This window comes from Dendropsophus ebraccatus, chromosome 11 (genome assembly GCF_027789765.1).
Source record: "Dendropsophus ebraccatus isolate aDenEbr1 chromosome 11, aDenEbr1.pat, whole genome shotgun sequence".
NCBI classification, from domain to species: domain Eukaryota; kingdom Metazoa; phylum Chordata; class Amphibia; order Anura; family Hylidae; genus Dendropsophus; species Dendropsophus ebraccatus.
In genome coordinates this window covers 72,709,820-72,725,730 of record NC_091464.1, presented here as the reverse complement: position 1 = coordinate 72,725,730, position 15,911 = coordinate 72,709,820, and the positions used below count along the sequence as shown (strand labels likewise).

The window sequence follows — 15,911 nt, the reverse complement described above, 5'->3', positions numbered from 1 at the left end:
CAGTGTGTGAGCCTGTTTTCCATATTCTCAGGTGGGACGACCAGGCATCTCTACTTCCTGATGTAGTAATCGACCATTTCAGTTGTGAAGAACTCGTCTAACGTGAAGATCTGGCTGCAACAAGGATGAAAGCAGAACAAACCTACCACCTACCTCATCATACTGTGCTTCAATCAAGGAGTAAATGAAATTGCATGTGACCATTACCATAAGGTAAGTTTATTATTAGTAGTACGAAGCTATTCCATTATCACAAAGGCATAAAGGTCCATAAGGGGAGGGCTTATGGACCTAAACCTTTCGTGCTGGTGGACTAGTGGAAGACTACACCTTAGCGGTACAAAGCTTTTTTACGACCACAAAGGCATAAAGATACATAAGCCCTCCCCTTATGGATCTTAATCTTTCGTGGTGGACTAGTGGAAGACTGCTTAGGTTTTATTTAGGTGTTAAGAATCTAGCATAGCAGTACAAAGCTATTTGTTATCGCAAAGGCATAAAGGTACATAAGCCCTCCCCTTATGGACCTTAACCTTTCGTGATGGTAAAGTAGTGGAAGACTGCTTTAAGGCCACTCCGGTTTCTGATGCGCGCATTGTGTGAGCCTGTTTTCCATATTCTCAGGTGGGACGACCAGGCATCTCTACTTCCTGATGTAGTAATCGACCACTTAAGTTGTGAAGAACTCGTCTAACGTGAAGATCTGGCTGCAACAAGGATGAAAGCAGAACAAACCTACCACCTACCTCATCATACTGTGCTTCAATCAAGGAGTAAATGAAATTGCGTGTGACCATTACCATAAGGTAGGTTTATTATTAGTAGTACGAAGCTATTCCATTATCACAAAGGCATAAAGGTCCATAAGGGGAGGGCTTATGGACCTAAACCTTTCGTGCTGGTGGACTAGTGGAAGACTACACCTTAGCGGTACAAAGCTTTTTTACGACCACAAAGACATAAAGGTACATAAGGGAGGGCTTATGGGTCTTAATCTTTCGTGGTGGTGGACTAGTGGAAGACTGCTTAGGTTTTATTTAGGTGTTAAGAATCTAGCATAGCAGTACAAAGCTATTTTTGTTATCGCAAAGGCATAAAGGTACATAACCCTCTCCTTATGGACCTTAACCTTTCGTGATGGTAAAGTAGTGGAAGACTGCTTTAAGGCCACTCCGGTTTCCGATGCGCGCAGTGTGTGAGCCTGTTTTCCATATTCTCAGGTGGGACGACCAGGCATCTCTACTTCCTGATGTAGTAATCGACCACTTCAGTTGTGAAGAACTCGTCTAACGTGAAGATCTGGCTGCAACAAGGATGAAAGCAGAACAAACCTACCACCTACCTCATCATACTGTGATTCAATCAAAGAGTAAATGAAATTGCGTGTGACCATTACCATAAGGTAGGTTTATTATTAGTAGTATGAAGCTATTCCATTATCACAAAGGCATAAAGGTCCATAAGGGGAGGGCTTATGGACCTAAACCTTTCGTGCTGGTGGACTAGTAGAAGACTACACCTTAGCGGTACAAAGCTTTTTTACGACCACAAAGACATAAAGGTACATAAGGGAGGGCTTATGGGTCTTAATCTTTCGTGGTGGTAGACTAGTGGAAGACTGCTTAGGTTTTATTTAGGTGTTAAGAATCTAGCATAGCAGTACAAAGCTATCTTTGTTATCGCAAAGGCATAAAGGTACATAACCCTCTCCTTATGGACCTTAACCTTTCGTGATGGTAAAGTAGTGGAAGACTGCTTTAAGGCCACTCCGGTTTCCGATGCGCGCAGTGTGTGAGCCTGTTTTCCATATTCTCAGGTGGGACGGCCAGGCATCTCTACTTCCTGATGTAGTAATCGACCACTTCAGTTGTGAAGAACTCGTCTAACGTGAAGATCTGGCTGCAACAAGGATGAAAGCAGAACAAACCTACCACCTACCTCATCATACTGTGCTTCAATCAAGGAGTAAATGAAATTGTGTGTGACCATTACCATAAGGTAGGTTTATTAGTAGTACGAAGCTATTCCATTATCACAAAGGCATAAAGGTCCATAAGGGGAGGGCTTATGGACCTAAACCTTTCGTGCTGGTGGACTAGTAGAAGACTACACCTTAGCGGTACAAAGCTTTTTTACGACCACAAAGACATAAAGGTACATAAGGGAGGGCTTATGGGTCTTAATCTTTCGTGGTGGTAGACTAGTGGAAGACTGCTTAGGTTTTATTTAGGTGTTAAGAATCTAGCATAGCAGTACAAAGCTATCTTTGTTATCGCAAAGGCATAAAGGTACATAACCATCTCCTTATGGACCTTAACCTTTCGTGATGGTAAAGTAGTGGAAGACTGCTTTAAGGCCACTCCGGTTTCCGATGCGCGCAGTGTGTGAGCCTGTTTTCCATATTCTCAGGTGGGACGGCCAGGCATCTCTACTTCCTGATGTAGTAATCGACCACTTCAGTTGTGAAGAACTCGTGTAATGTTAAGATCTGGCTGCAATAAGGAAGAAACCACATTTTGCCATATTTCAGTCTGGTATTAAATCTACATTTCTTAAATGTTTTTCATTTATATGTCTATATATAATATATTATAGTTTGTTTGTTTTTTTTCCCTTTTTAGTGATACTTACATTTTGTTTACATTGAAGATTCATGTCTGCTCTAGTTTCTTTTAGAATAATTATCATCCTCTTTCTCTGGTCTAGGTACTGAACGCAAACTCCCACCAACCTCTGCATCAGTAGTTTTTACCAAACCAGATAACCAGATGTCTTCGCCCAACTGGAGGGGAGGCGCCATCAGCCGATAATCTTTGTCATATATTTTTTAAGATTTTATTACACCTTCTTTATTTTGTGTTCTGGCAATATACAGGTGGTAACTTTAATGTCTTTCCTTATGCTCTTGTGCCTGCAGCTGTATATTCTAGTGCATTTGTGCCAAATGTCATATGCTCTGATGTTTTGTCTGCCGTCGTACACTCTGGTGCTTTTGTGACGCCGCCGTATGCTCTGTTTTGTCTGCTGCTGTATACTTTGCTTTTATGACAGATGCCATATGATTTTGTCTTCCGCCGTATACTCTGGTGCTTTTGTGCCAGATGACATGTGCTTGGGTCTGCCTCCGTATACTCTGAAGCTTTTGTGCCCGTCACCGTATGCTCTGTTTTTGTCTGCCGCCGTATAATTTGGTGCTTCTGTGCCATCTGACTTGTGTTCTTGTGTCTGCCACCATATATTCTAGTGCATTTGTGCCAAATGTCATGAGCTCTGATGTTTTGTCTGCCGCCGTACGCTCTGGTGCTCTTGTGCCAGATGACATGTGCTTGGATCTGTCTCCGTATACTCTGGAGCTTTTGTGGCCGTCACCGTATGCTTTGTTTGTCTTCCGACGTATATTTTGGTGCTTCTGTGCCACCTGACTTATGTTCTTGTGTCTGCCACCATATATTCTAGTGCATTTTTGCTAAATGTCATATGCTCTGATGTTTTGTCTTCCGCCGTATACTCTGGTGCTTTTGTGCCAGATTACATTTGCTTGGGTCTGCCTTCGTATACTCTGGAGCTTTTGTGCCCGTCACCGTATGCTCTGTTTTTGTCTGCCGCCGTATATTTTGGTGCTTCTGTGCCACCTGACATAGGCTTTTGTGTCTGCCACCATATATTCTAGTGCATTTGTGCCAAATGTCATATACTCTGATGTTTTGTCTGCCACCGTATACTCTGGTGCTTTTGTGACGCCGCTGTATGCTGTTTTGTCTGCTGCTGTATACTTTGCTTTTATGCCAGATGCCATATTATTGTCTGCCGCCGTAAACTCTGGTGCTCTTGTGTCGGGTATCATATATGCTCTGATTCTTCTCTGCAGGATGCTGTATGTGCTGAGTTTTGTTCCGAAATGTCAGCCTAGTCGTCCTAGTCTCAGCCAGAGGGGTTAGATATTGGCTGCCCAAGCATGGAGGAGTGTTGGTAGCCCGGACGGAGGCGGGGTGGGGGGGGGGGGGTTATCAATGTGGCACCATGTGTAAGCAGCTATTGAACAGACTGTTATGGTTAGTGCCTATAAAGTGCTGGTAGAAACATTTAGTATCAGACAATGTCGCAAAATTAGAACAATAAGAATCCACAACTCAGATGTTTGCAGCAACACTCAGGATTTATTCAAATGGATACATTATGTCTTCTACACTGGGTGCTGGATATCGCAGGGCATGTATGTGTTGCAATGCACATGTTAAAATGGCAATTGATGCTATATTTATGGCAATAACTGTTTTTGCTCTTTTTTATAGGGGATGAAGTTTGTTTGCTTTTCTACTACTTGATGTGGACTTTAGAAGAACATTAAGCATTTGAATCAGAATGATACTGCACATGTCATGATCATAAGGTAAGATTATTTTTTTTATTGTTCTCACAGATCCCATAAACTTTCAAGAGCAGTACAAAGCTATAACTGTGTAACCCCCTAGTTATGGATTAAAACTGTCTTGTGTTTTTTTTTTTTTTTTTTAACCTTTTAAGGACAGAGACAATTTTCATTTTTGTGCTTTCGTTTTTTCTCCTCCTGTTTAAAAGGCCACTGTGCTTGTATTTTTTTTCACCTACAGACCCACATGAACCCTTGTTTTTTGCTCCACTAATTTTGCTTTGCAAGGAGTGGCGAGCAAAGTTGCAATTTTAGGACAATTGTGGAATTGTAAATTGCTTGTTGCACCATGCATCCTCAGCCATCATCTCTTCCACATGCATGATGTGGTTAACATCCGTGACCCACTCTAATGGAGGGGTAAGAGACTTCCCATGTGGCAGTCAAGAAATGGTGAGGTGGAGCAAAGTATCATTATAGAGAAGGAGCAGAATCCAAGCAGTGGTTGGAATTGAGGAGTTAAGAAAAAAAAAAAATCACTTTTTTTATTTTTTTTTGCCAGACATTTTAAAGACCTGCGCAACTTGACAAAATATGTAGTATGGTCCCCGTGGCAGTAGAGCAGTGCCAGCAGGTGATCTGACACGGACAGCGTTTAACAGTGCAGGATACAATCTTGTGAGAATTTTGTAGTTTCTCTCCTCTGCATAATTATATAACTTTGAAATTGTAAGTAATATATTATAATATGACTTATTGAGCTTTGTTGTCCCCCCAAAAAAACCTTAGGCGATATATTATGATATATTGATTACAATTTTAAACTTATTCCGTTAAGGGGTTAGAAACCCCCCATTATGGATCAAAACCTTTCTGTGTTTGTGGACTGGTGGTAGACTGGGATTTGTGAAATGGTTTGTTGAAAAATATTGTTATATTGATATTGTACAAATGTAGAGAATTTATTTTTTATTTTTCCTTTTTTGCAGATTCTTGCTGCGTGAGGAGAATTTCGCATTTGTGCTTCTTGTGCTTCCTGTTATAGTAATAGTATAGTAATGGAAAGCTGGCTTCATCTGATCCTGATTGGTCAACAATAGAAATGTTATTGTTGAAGTCTGACTAGCTAAATGTTCTATAGCTTCTGTAAAAAAATTTTTTTTCTGCTAATAAAATCTGTAAAAAGTGTTTTTAGTTTTTGATTTTTTTATGTTTTAAAAAAACATTAAGTTCTCATCAACTCCTAGTTTAATAAAAGGGGTTTTCTTAAATACCTATAATGCGTACTCATACTACACCTGTTTGTCCCTAACATTGTGACAACACCTGTTCCTGAAGGAAAAATCTGATTAGGCAATTACAGAAACTTTTGTGAAAAACCAATGTACAGGATGTAACGCAGACATCACTCTAGTGCAATGCTTCTCAAACTGTCAGGTAGCTCTCACCAGTGAGGTGCCCCATAGTGACTGGTGAGGCACAGCTGGGCATGTGCTTTTCAGGTGACTAGAAGTTGCACAGTTCTTTCCCCAGCTGTAATAATCCTTGCTTTAGGAACATTTTGTACTTATTTTAATGTTTTACATAGTATAAAAAAACAAATGAAGGGTAGACTGAGCCAATAGTGGACATGACTGTGGATGTTGTGATACATTGCCTGACAAGACCTTAGAGTTCCTATTGGCTGCTATATTTCAGCTATTTGCATATGTGCTGTGATTGGCTGTCAGCGGTTAGAATGTGGCCATTATTTCTATGGGAAATTCGGGGTCTTTAAACGTAAATTTCTTACAAACGACAAATCCGATTGAAAAGAAAAATAGAACACCTCACACCGCCGAGGGCTTTGAAACGCAGTTTGAATCGAGTCTGTGTGCAAAGCAGTTCGGGCTGTATTACGTGCAGAAAAATGGCTGGAAGAGGAGGAAACGGAAGAAGAAGAAGAAGAAGAATACGGATTACAATATAGGGATTGTCAAGCACTATAATCTTTTAATAAATTTCAATGAGCATTCAAACAATGTAGCATTGTAAGGGAGTGCGGTGTAAACCTCATACTAAACTGTTTGTGACTGGTGTTGCCATTATGTGTTATGTGCCACATTAGGTTGTGCTCCCATTTTGTGTGTATTTCTGTTAACCCTTGCGAGAAGCTGGTACTCTCAAAAGGTCTAATTTTGGAGCCACATCTTTGATAGTACAGGCTGAAGGGGCAATAACCCAGATTTACAATGACATAGGGTAGTGAGAAACTGGCTGCATTGGAATAAGCAGACACTGGTTGCCCCTGAAGCCTAGGAGGGTTCTGAACATCCAGGCACACTAAGGCCGCAATTTTACCCAGACGCCCTATGACAGCACCCCTGGAGAGGACCTCCGACCGCAGGACTGGAAACCTGTGAAGATAAAAGTCTGACACTCCTCTCCACACCTCAGTTCAGGTTTTCTGTCTGGCGGATGGGAGGCCTTTGAAGAGTCCCATATGGGATGAAGCTCACCTTCTCAATGCCGGCTGCAGGTCCCCCGTTAGCCTGACACGCTGTGGGGCTCCCTGAGGGCATAAGTCTGTCTCCGGATAGCAGCCCTAAGTCTGGTCTGAGCTCCCCTGGGGAGGCGGATTTCTCCCTTCCAGCCCCCAATCCTTGCTGGTTTTGGTGAGTGAGGGGTGCTGGGGCAGAGTGAGCCGTGCCTGTCTCCCCGGCCAGGGCGCGCGGCGGGCTCGTCAGCGCGCCGGATAGCGTCATGACGTGGGCCGCCGGAAGTGACGGCGGATGACGTCAGACGCCGGAGCGCCGCATCCGGTTGGGAGCCTGGCATCCCCGGCGTTACAAAAGGCCAGGGGACACCTCCGTCCTCGTCCATGCCTCCTATAGCGTCCAGGAGCAGTGGAGCAGGAGTCAGCCAGTCTCACCTACCAGGTGGATATTCCGGCCTTCAGCATGTCAGAATCTTCGGGCAGGAAAAAAAAAGGACGCCATGATCGCTCCTCCAGGTCTGACAAGTCAGAAAGATCAGACAGATCAGCCATGGAGAAGCATGAAAGACCAGAAAGACCGGAGAAACAGCCTGAGAGTCCGGTACCTGGGGTGATGGGATACAGCATTTGGTGAGCGTATGCATTTCTCATTTTTACTAATATAGCCTTTGTATGTGGTTTATTTTAGGCTTCTGATAAAACCTAAAATGGCCACCTCTAAACACCACTATAAGGAGTGTGGAGATTGTAGAATTCCTTTACCCGATGATCATCCCAGATCCCTGTGTCAGCCCTGTGTTGATAAATTGGTGTCTCAGGAATCATCTCTAGCTGACACCTTAAAACAGATCGTAAGGGATGAAGTCCAGGCATCCCTTAGAGCAGGCATGTCCAAACTTTTTTCGAAGAGTGCCAAATTTGATGAAGTGAACATGTGCGAGGGCCGACCATTTTACATGCTACATGCTATATGCTTTATAACACAGGCAGATAATAGCAAGCTGGATACCTGGGGGAGGCCGTAAAAGTTCGGAACGCGGGCCGCAAATGGCCCTCCGGCTGGACTTTGGACATGCCTGCCTTAGAGGGTTTGGAGTCCTGGGTCCTACAACCTCCACTCCAGCTATGTCTATTACCTCTGTCAATGCTAAGGATGACTGCCCATCTGAAGCTCCTGTATCTGATTAAATTATTGAAGAAGGGGAAATTGAATATATTCCATCAGATAATGAGGAAGGTGGTCCATCTTCTAGAGGAGTTTTCCCTACTGAAGATATTGACCAATTGATTAAAGCTATAAGAACCTCCATAAATATTGAGGAAATAAAAACCCTGTTATCTGCAGAAGATGCCTTATACGAAGGGTTAACCCCTGAGAAAGCTTGCACCTTCTCACTCCATAAAAGCGTGAAAGCCTTAATCGATAAAGAATGGCAGAACCCTGATAGGAAGTTTTTTATCCCCAGGTACTTCAAAAGGAAATATCCTTTTGAGGATGGTGACTCTAGCACCTGGGATAAAGCCCCGGCCATCGATGCACCAGTAGCAAAATTGGCAAAGAAAAATAGCCTTCCCTTTGATGACATAGGTACTTTATCAGACCCTATGGATAGAAAATCTGAGTACTATAATAAGAGAACATGGGAGGCAGCTACGGGTATCCTTAGGACAAGTATGGCAAGATCTCTAAGGGTGTGGCTTGCAAAGTTATGGTGCGTTTACACAGAAAGATTTATCTGACAGATTTTGGAAGCCAAAGCCAGGAACAGACTATAAACAGGGACTAGGTCATAAAGGAAAGACTGAGATTTATCCTCTTTTCAAATCCTTTCCTGGCTTTGGCTTCCAAAATCTGTCAGTGTAAATGCACCATTAAAGATTAATGACGACCCTTCTTGTCAGAAGGTCCTGGCGGATATCCCTGTCCTAGCTAAAGCCGCTGATTTTCTTTCAGATGCCTCTGCGGATAGTATTAAATTAGCAGCAAAGGCGGCTGCACTTTCTACTCTGCTAGAAGAGCATTATGGCTCAAGACATGGAAATGGGATATTACTGCTAGGGGAAAACTTTGTGGCATTCCATGTGATGGCAATCTTCTTTTCGGGCCTGTTCTTGACTCTCTATTAGAGAAAGCCTCCGAAAAAAGGTATCCCCGCACAGCCAAAACAACAGGAAAACTTTAGACAGAAAAAGCAAAACAAAAAGCCCTTTCGTAATACTTAAGACAATAAAAAATTTGGAGTATCAGGAAGACAATAAAAAATTTGGAGTATCAGGGAAGGGAAAAGGATACATCTTTAACTCTAAAGACGACAAACCAAAATTTTCCCAACAATGACGTTCTCCCGGTGGGGGGGTCGTCTGTCTCATTTTTCGGGGCCTGGGGGGATATTATCCCCAGCCCTTGGGTTTTAAATTCTATTTCCATGCGACTTCTCCTGGAATTCAGGAGTTTTCCCAGAGACAGATTTCTCCCCACCAGAAGACTTACAGACCTAGAGAAACAAAAAATTATAAAAACAGAAGTTCTCTCCTTAATACAAAAGCAAGTATTAGTCCAAGTTCCCCTAGACCAACAAAAGAAGGGTTATTCACCTCTCTTCCTAGTCAAGAAACCAAACGGGTCATTTAGGGTAATTATAAATCTCAAGGGACTAAACAAGTTTCTACAATACAAAAAAGTTTGTATGGAGACCTTAAAGTCCACAATAAACCTTCTATTCCAGAACTGTGTGATGGCTTCCATAGATCTGGAGGACGCCTACTATCATGTGCCTATTCACAATTCCCATCAAAAATTTCTGAGAGTGTCTGTCTGGATAGTAGACAAATGGGTTCACCTCATCAGGAAGCAGGATATATTTGTACCATATCTGGCCGACTTCCTCATAGTGGCGGACTCAGTAGAAAGACTTCATCACCACATCACACTAGTTTCCGAGATAATTCAGAGGTTAGGGTGGAACATAAACCTGAAAATCGAATTTACTACCCTCAAAGCAATGTGTGTTTCTTGGAACTCTTCTCGACTTATCTCTGCAAATGTCTCTTCTTCCCTCCACAAAGCAGGATCTGATCAGACAGAGAACTTGGGACTTATTCCTCACTCAGACACCTACACTAAGAGAAGCGATGTCTGTTCTGGGTCTCCTCACATACAGTCAGTGAGGTGGGCTCAATACAGGACAAGACTTCTACAAAGAGACATTCTAGAGAATTGGGATGGTCACCAACAGTCTCTCAACAGGACCTCAGAACCTAGAAAAAGGAGTAGATTGGAACCCTTCACAGATAAGAGTCACAACCGATGCCAGCCCCAGGGGATTTGTCCAGGGCAGGTGGCCTTAACATCTCAGACACCAGTCCTCAAATTACAAAGAACTGTATGCTGTCTTCCAGGCCTTGCGAGACCTTTCCCCTCTGTTATCATACAAAGATGTACAGATTTACTCAGACAACACCACAACAGTGGCTTATATCAACAAACAGGGGGCACTCGCAGCCAGGCTCTCCTCCATCTCTCCCAGCAGATCTTTCTATTTGCAGAGAACAATCTACAGTCCATATCAGCAGTCCACCTGAAGGGAAGTCTAAACAAACAAGCAGACTTTCTCAGCAGGACCAGGGTCAGACAGAATGGTCCCTCAATCAAACAATATTTTACAAGGTGGTAAAAAGGTTCGGTTCTCCAACGATAGACTGGTTCGCTTCGAGGAAAAACAAAAAACTAAGAAGATTTTGCTCTCTAGACCCAACAGAAAATCCAACAGCAATAGACGCATTTGCTCAAGATTGGAGCAAGGAGATGGGATACGCCTTTCCTCCAATCAATCTAGTTCCCAGGGTACTGAAAAAGATACTCCAGGACAAGGCCAGAATAATCTTGATAGCTCCCTTTTGGCCAAAACGTCCGTGGTTCACACTCCTGAGAACTCTATCAGTAGACCAGCCGTGGATTCTGCCGGAAATCAACGACCTCTTAACCCAGGGACCAGTAGTTCATCCAATATTACCGTACTTACACTTGACTGCATGGATGCTGAGCGGCTAATTCTGAGAGGTAGGGGGCTGTCAGATTAAGTAATTGGCCTCCAGAAAAGAAGTAACCTCTTCATTATACCTAAGAACATGGAGAGCCTTTCTAAGGTTTACACAAGGCAGACAAGATCCATTAGGAGAACTAAACATCCCTCTTATCCTTAGCTTCCTTTAAGCAGGCCTAGAAAAGAATTTAAGGCTCAGTACCCTCAAGGTACAGATATCTGCTCTTAGTACCTTTCTAAATGCAAAATTAGCTGACAACTTGCTAATCAAAAGGTTCATCACAGGGGCGGTAATGTTGAATCCTCCTTCCAGGATAACTGTCCCACCGTGGGACTTAAATTTAGTCTTGGAAGCTCTTACAAGATCTCCCTTTGAGCCTCTAGACTCCCTGCCTATAAATATTCTATCCCTCAAGCTCTCCTTTCTTCTTGCTATCACCACAGCTAGAAGAGTTAGTAAGATACAGGCCCTTTCAGCCTTTCCCCCTCACACTCAGGTCCTGGATGATAGAGTAATCATGAAAACCCTTCCTACCTTCCTTCCTTCCCAAAGTAGTATCGGAGTTCTACAAGAATCAGACAATAGTCCTCCCTACCTTTTGTAACAATCCTTCCAATGATAGGGAGAGAATCTTTCATAACTTAGATGTTAGAAGATGCCTCACTAAATACTTACAAACCACAGAGAATTTTAGGAAATCAGAGAACCTGTTAGTCCAGTTTTCAGGAATTAAAGGACAACTCCGGCGGGACCCCCCCCCCCAAAAAAAAACACAGACACACACAGACACCATACTCACCATCCCTCCGGTGACGATCGCCACTCCATTCGCCCGCCGTCCGCCTCACCGTCACCTGCGTCCGCCGTCCAGCGATGTCTCCTTCTTCCGGGTCCATGAGAGAGAAAAGGCTGCTGGTGCGCATGTGCACCAGCAGCCTTTTCATTGGCTGGAGCGCATCACATGGCTTCCAGCAAGCTCAGCCAATCAGGGCTGAGCAAGCTGGAAGCCATTTGATGCGCTCCAGCCAATGAAAAGGCTGCTGGTGCGCATGTGCACCAGCAGCCTTTTCTCTCCCATTCACTCTCAATGAAGACGCCGAGGAGGAAGAAGACCCGGACCGCCCCCAGCTCTGACATCACCCGACACCAGAGAAGAGGACCGTGACGACCGTAATAGGTAATGTATATATTCTTTAACTTCCGGGGTGGGGGGTCGGGGGTCGGAAAGTGGGGGAAGGGGGCCAGACCGGGTATTTAACCACATTACAAAGTTATATAACTTTGTAATGTGTGTTAAATAAGCCAAAAAAATTTTTCGCCGGAGTTGTCCTTTAATACAGGGACGATGGCCTCTAGACCAACCATTAGTCACTGGATTAAAGGGGTTTTCCAGGAAAAATTGATTTTTGGTATTAGGAAAGGGTTAACCAAGGTTAACCCTTTTCTAATATACTTCCCTAACATTACTTGTAAGCTCTAGGAGATCCCCCAGCTAGTCAGGTGAGTTGCCTGCTCCTGAGCTTCTGACTTCCTGTCACATCCCGGACCGTCTGTGTCTGTGTTTCCGGTTCAGTGAGGTCACTCCTGCCTCTGCATGTGTTCTCTGATAGAGCTGGAAGCTGCTGAGTCCTGTGTGTGGAGAGGGGGAGGGACTCAGGTGTTGATGCGTTCTGATTGGCTCTCGGCAGCAGCACAGACATCCACAGTGTCTCTCCGTCTCCAGAGTGAATCTCACAATGCTGCAGCAGGCTGTATCCTATCCAGAGCAGGAGCAGTGAGAGTCACTCTGGGGGGGAGATGCTGTGTGTCTGTGCTGCTGCCGATCTGATAGCTCTCTCTGTCCCAACACAGAAATCATCTCCACCCCGTCCTAAGCCCCCCCTCCCCCCTCCACACACACAGGACTCATGGGATGTCAGTGTAAACCTTCCCTATAGATAGAGCAGCTGCTGGTGTCCTCCTATGTCTGTGTGGAGGGAAGAGGTCGGGACAGGGGTGGAGAGGAGCTTTGTGTGGCAGAACACTGTTATGGTCTATTTTCCTCCAGCTTCTCCAGCCTCTGCCTATGGAGCAATGATAAGTGTCAGGAATACCAAGCTTTTTTTTTCCATCTTATTTTCCAGTGATGGCTTGTGCTAAGCATTATGGTGATTGTATTTCCTCTGCAAAGAAGAAACACTGAGGTATTATACAAACAAGATGAATTTTCAAAGAAAATAAAGCTCCACTGACAATACCTATTGACTCTATACCTTCTAAAGCTGCCCTGGATATCTGTATACATGTATTACCTAACCAAGTCTATAGATAAATAATAAAACCAAATCTATTTGCCACAATATAATAATAATAATAATAATAATAATAATAATAATAGTAATTATTATTATTATTATTATTATTATTATTATTATTATTATTATATTGTGGCAAATAGATTTGGTTTTATTATTTATCTATAGACTTGGTTAGGTAATACATGTATACAGATATCCAGGGCAGTTTTAGAAGGTATAGAGTTTGTATAATACCTCAGTGTTTCTTCTTTGCAGGGGAAATACAATCACCATAATGCCTAGCACAAGCCATCACTGGAAAATAAGGGCCCGTTAACACAGAGTAAGAAAGGCGGAATTGTCCGCCGCAGAATGCCGCCAGCCTCCGTGTCATAATGACGCTCTATGGGAGGTGCGCCCTGCATTTCTTGGTGCTGAAGAATGAACATGTTCATTCTTCAGCGCGGGGAGAGAAGCGGTGCGCGCCTCCCATAGAGCGTCATTATGACATGGAGGCTGTCGGCATTCTGCGGCGGACAATTCCGCCTTTCTTACTCTGTGTTAACGGGCCCTAAGACGGAGGGAAAAAAAAAATAAAATCAAACTCTGTCACCAGACCCGAACCCTTCAGTGAGCACAGTAATCCTGACACTTACCATTGCACTATAGGCAGAAGTTGTGGAAGCAGGAGGAAAATAGTCAAAAAAAAAATAGATCTAATTCTATGCCTAGGCCAGGTTTACACTATGTAAAAACAACGCTCGCATTTCATAACAACTACGGCCATTGTTATGAAATACGGACGTTGTTTTTACATAGTGTGAACCTGGCCTGAGGCTGCAGCACATGAGGTATTTGATTACCTTGTTATACACTGCAATTCCAACTCTGGCCACTGGGTGTGCTGCATATGTAAACAGACAGAGCAGCTTGTAAACAAACAATACAAGATATAAAAAGAGCTTTTTCATCTCAAGAGAAGCTGATAGAGAAGAAAAATGTATATGGGGAGGTTTGTCTTGACTTAGGCAATAATGCTAGATGATTTTTGAAAAAACATAAAAATCCTCGAGTGCTTGTTTTGAGTAACGAACCCCATTGAAGTCAATGGGAGACTTAAGCATTTTTGCAGGGGACCCAAGTTGGGTAGAGGGAAGGTCGTGTGAAAACCTGTCAACCTCAGAAATTGATGGAAACACTACGGAAATGAACAGGAAACAGCAGGGGCAGCATGTATGCATGCCTCTGAGGCTGCCTAATGGCACCATTATGCCTAATTCTGTGCAACAGCCTGGTTAAAACAGAAGTAGGCATATGGACCACCCAAAACTCAGCCTGACACAGCATGGCAGTGAGAACACAGGGAACCATTAAAACAGAGGTAGCATATCATGAACCAGCCAAAAATTTTAGCCTGACACAGCATGGTGGTGAGGACAGAGTGAACAAGGTAGAAGCGGTAGCCAGTGAGCCTTCCAAAAATTATACCAGACACAGCATGGCATTGAGCACATAGAGAACCATTAAAAGTGAGTGAGGAAGCAAGAGAGCCTCCCAAAAATTAGGCCAGACACAGCATGGCATTGAGCACACAGAGAACCATTAAAAGTGATTGTGGAAGCAAGTGAGCTTCAGCAGCCTGGTTGGCGAGGACGCGATAGGCGGGCCCCCGGCAACCAGTCTCGCTCCTCCGCAGACATAGTGTGACATCAGAGCATGGCAGTGAAGACTAAGAGAACCATTAAAAGTGAGGTAGCAAGTGACCCTCCCAAAAATTAGGCCTGACACAGCATGGCGGTGAGGACACAGAGTTTCATTAAAGCAGAGTTAGCATTTGAACCAACCCAAAATTTAGCCTGACACAGCATGGCGGTAAGAACACATGGAACCATTCAAACACCGGTAGCATATGGACCACCCAAAAACTTAGCCTGACACCACAGACCCAGACCAAGATGGACAATACAATTATGGCTAGATTTAGCCTTACTCCCACGTGCAGTTGTGCGTGAGAGGCATATCTTTGGAAGTAGGGATGAAGAATAACAATACAGACTTCTTAAGATTCCCCGGATTTTGATTTGAACGACTGAATACACTTTCAGTCCTTTAACCTCTTAAGGACATATGACGTAACCCGTACATCATATGTCCCCAGGAGGTGTTCAGAACCGCCGCGGATGTGTTCTCTGAACCCCCACGATCCCGAGTGCCGTGTGTAGCCCGGGACCGCGGCTATTAGCTGGCACGGTCTGATCGCCACGCCCGCTAATCAGGTAATCGGAGGCAGCCATTCCCTGGTGTCTAGTGGGGGAGATTGCTCCTCCGGGACGGAGCAATCTCTGTGTTTGGTGTCGGCAGGGGTCCGCTCCAAGATGGTGCCGCATCGGCTCGGCACCCATTTTTTTTCGGCTGCTGCAGCCGAAAGCAAACGAGTGCTGATCTCATTGATCTTTGCTGTATATCTATACAGCAAAGATCTCAATGAGAGATCAAAGTGTATATACTAGAAGTCCCCCAGGGGGGCTTCTAGTATATGTGTAAAAAAAACAAAAAAAAAGTATTGTTATTAGTAAAAAGCCCCCTCCCCTAATAAAAGTTTGAATCACCCCCCTTTTCCCATGTTTTAAATAAAAGTAAATAAATAAACATGTTTGCTATCGCCGCGTGTGTAATCGCACGAACTATTAATTATTCACATTACTGATCCCGCACGGTAAACGGCGTAAGCACAAAAAAATCCCAA

General features: G+C 43.8%; 1 long non-coding RNA gene across 1 annotated transcript; it reads left to right on the top strand.

Annotated features, from left to right (window-relative positions):
* The first annotated feature begins 4,082 nt into the window (after positions 1 to 4,082).
* LOC138768165 (uncharacterized) lies at positions 4,083 to 5,377 on the top strand. The gene is made up of 3 exons (XR_011358942.1): positions 4,083 to 4,390; positions 4,932 to 5,047; positions 5,359 to 5,377. It is a non-coding gene; the product is annotated as an uncharacterized lncRNA (long non-coding RNA).
* Positions 5,378 to 15,911: the final 10,534 nt, after the last annotated feature.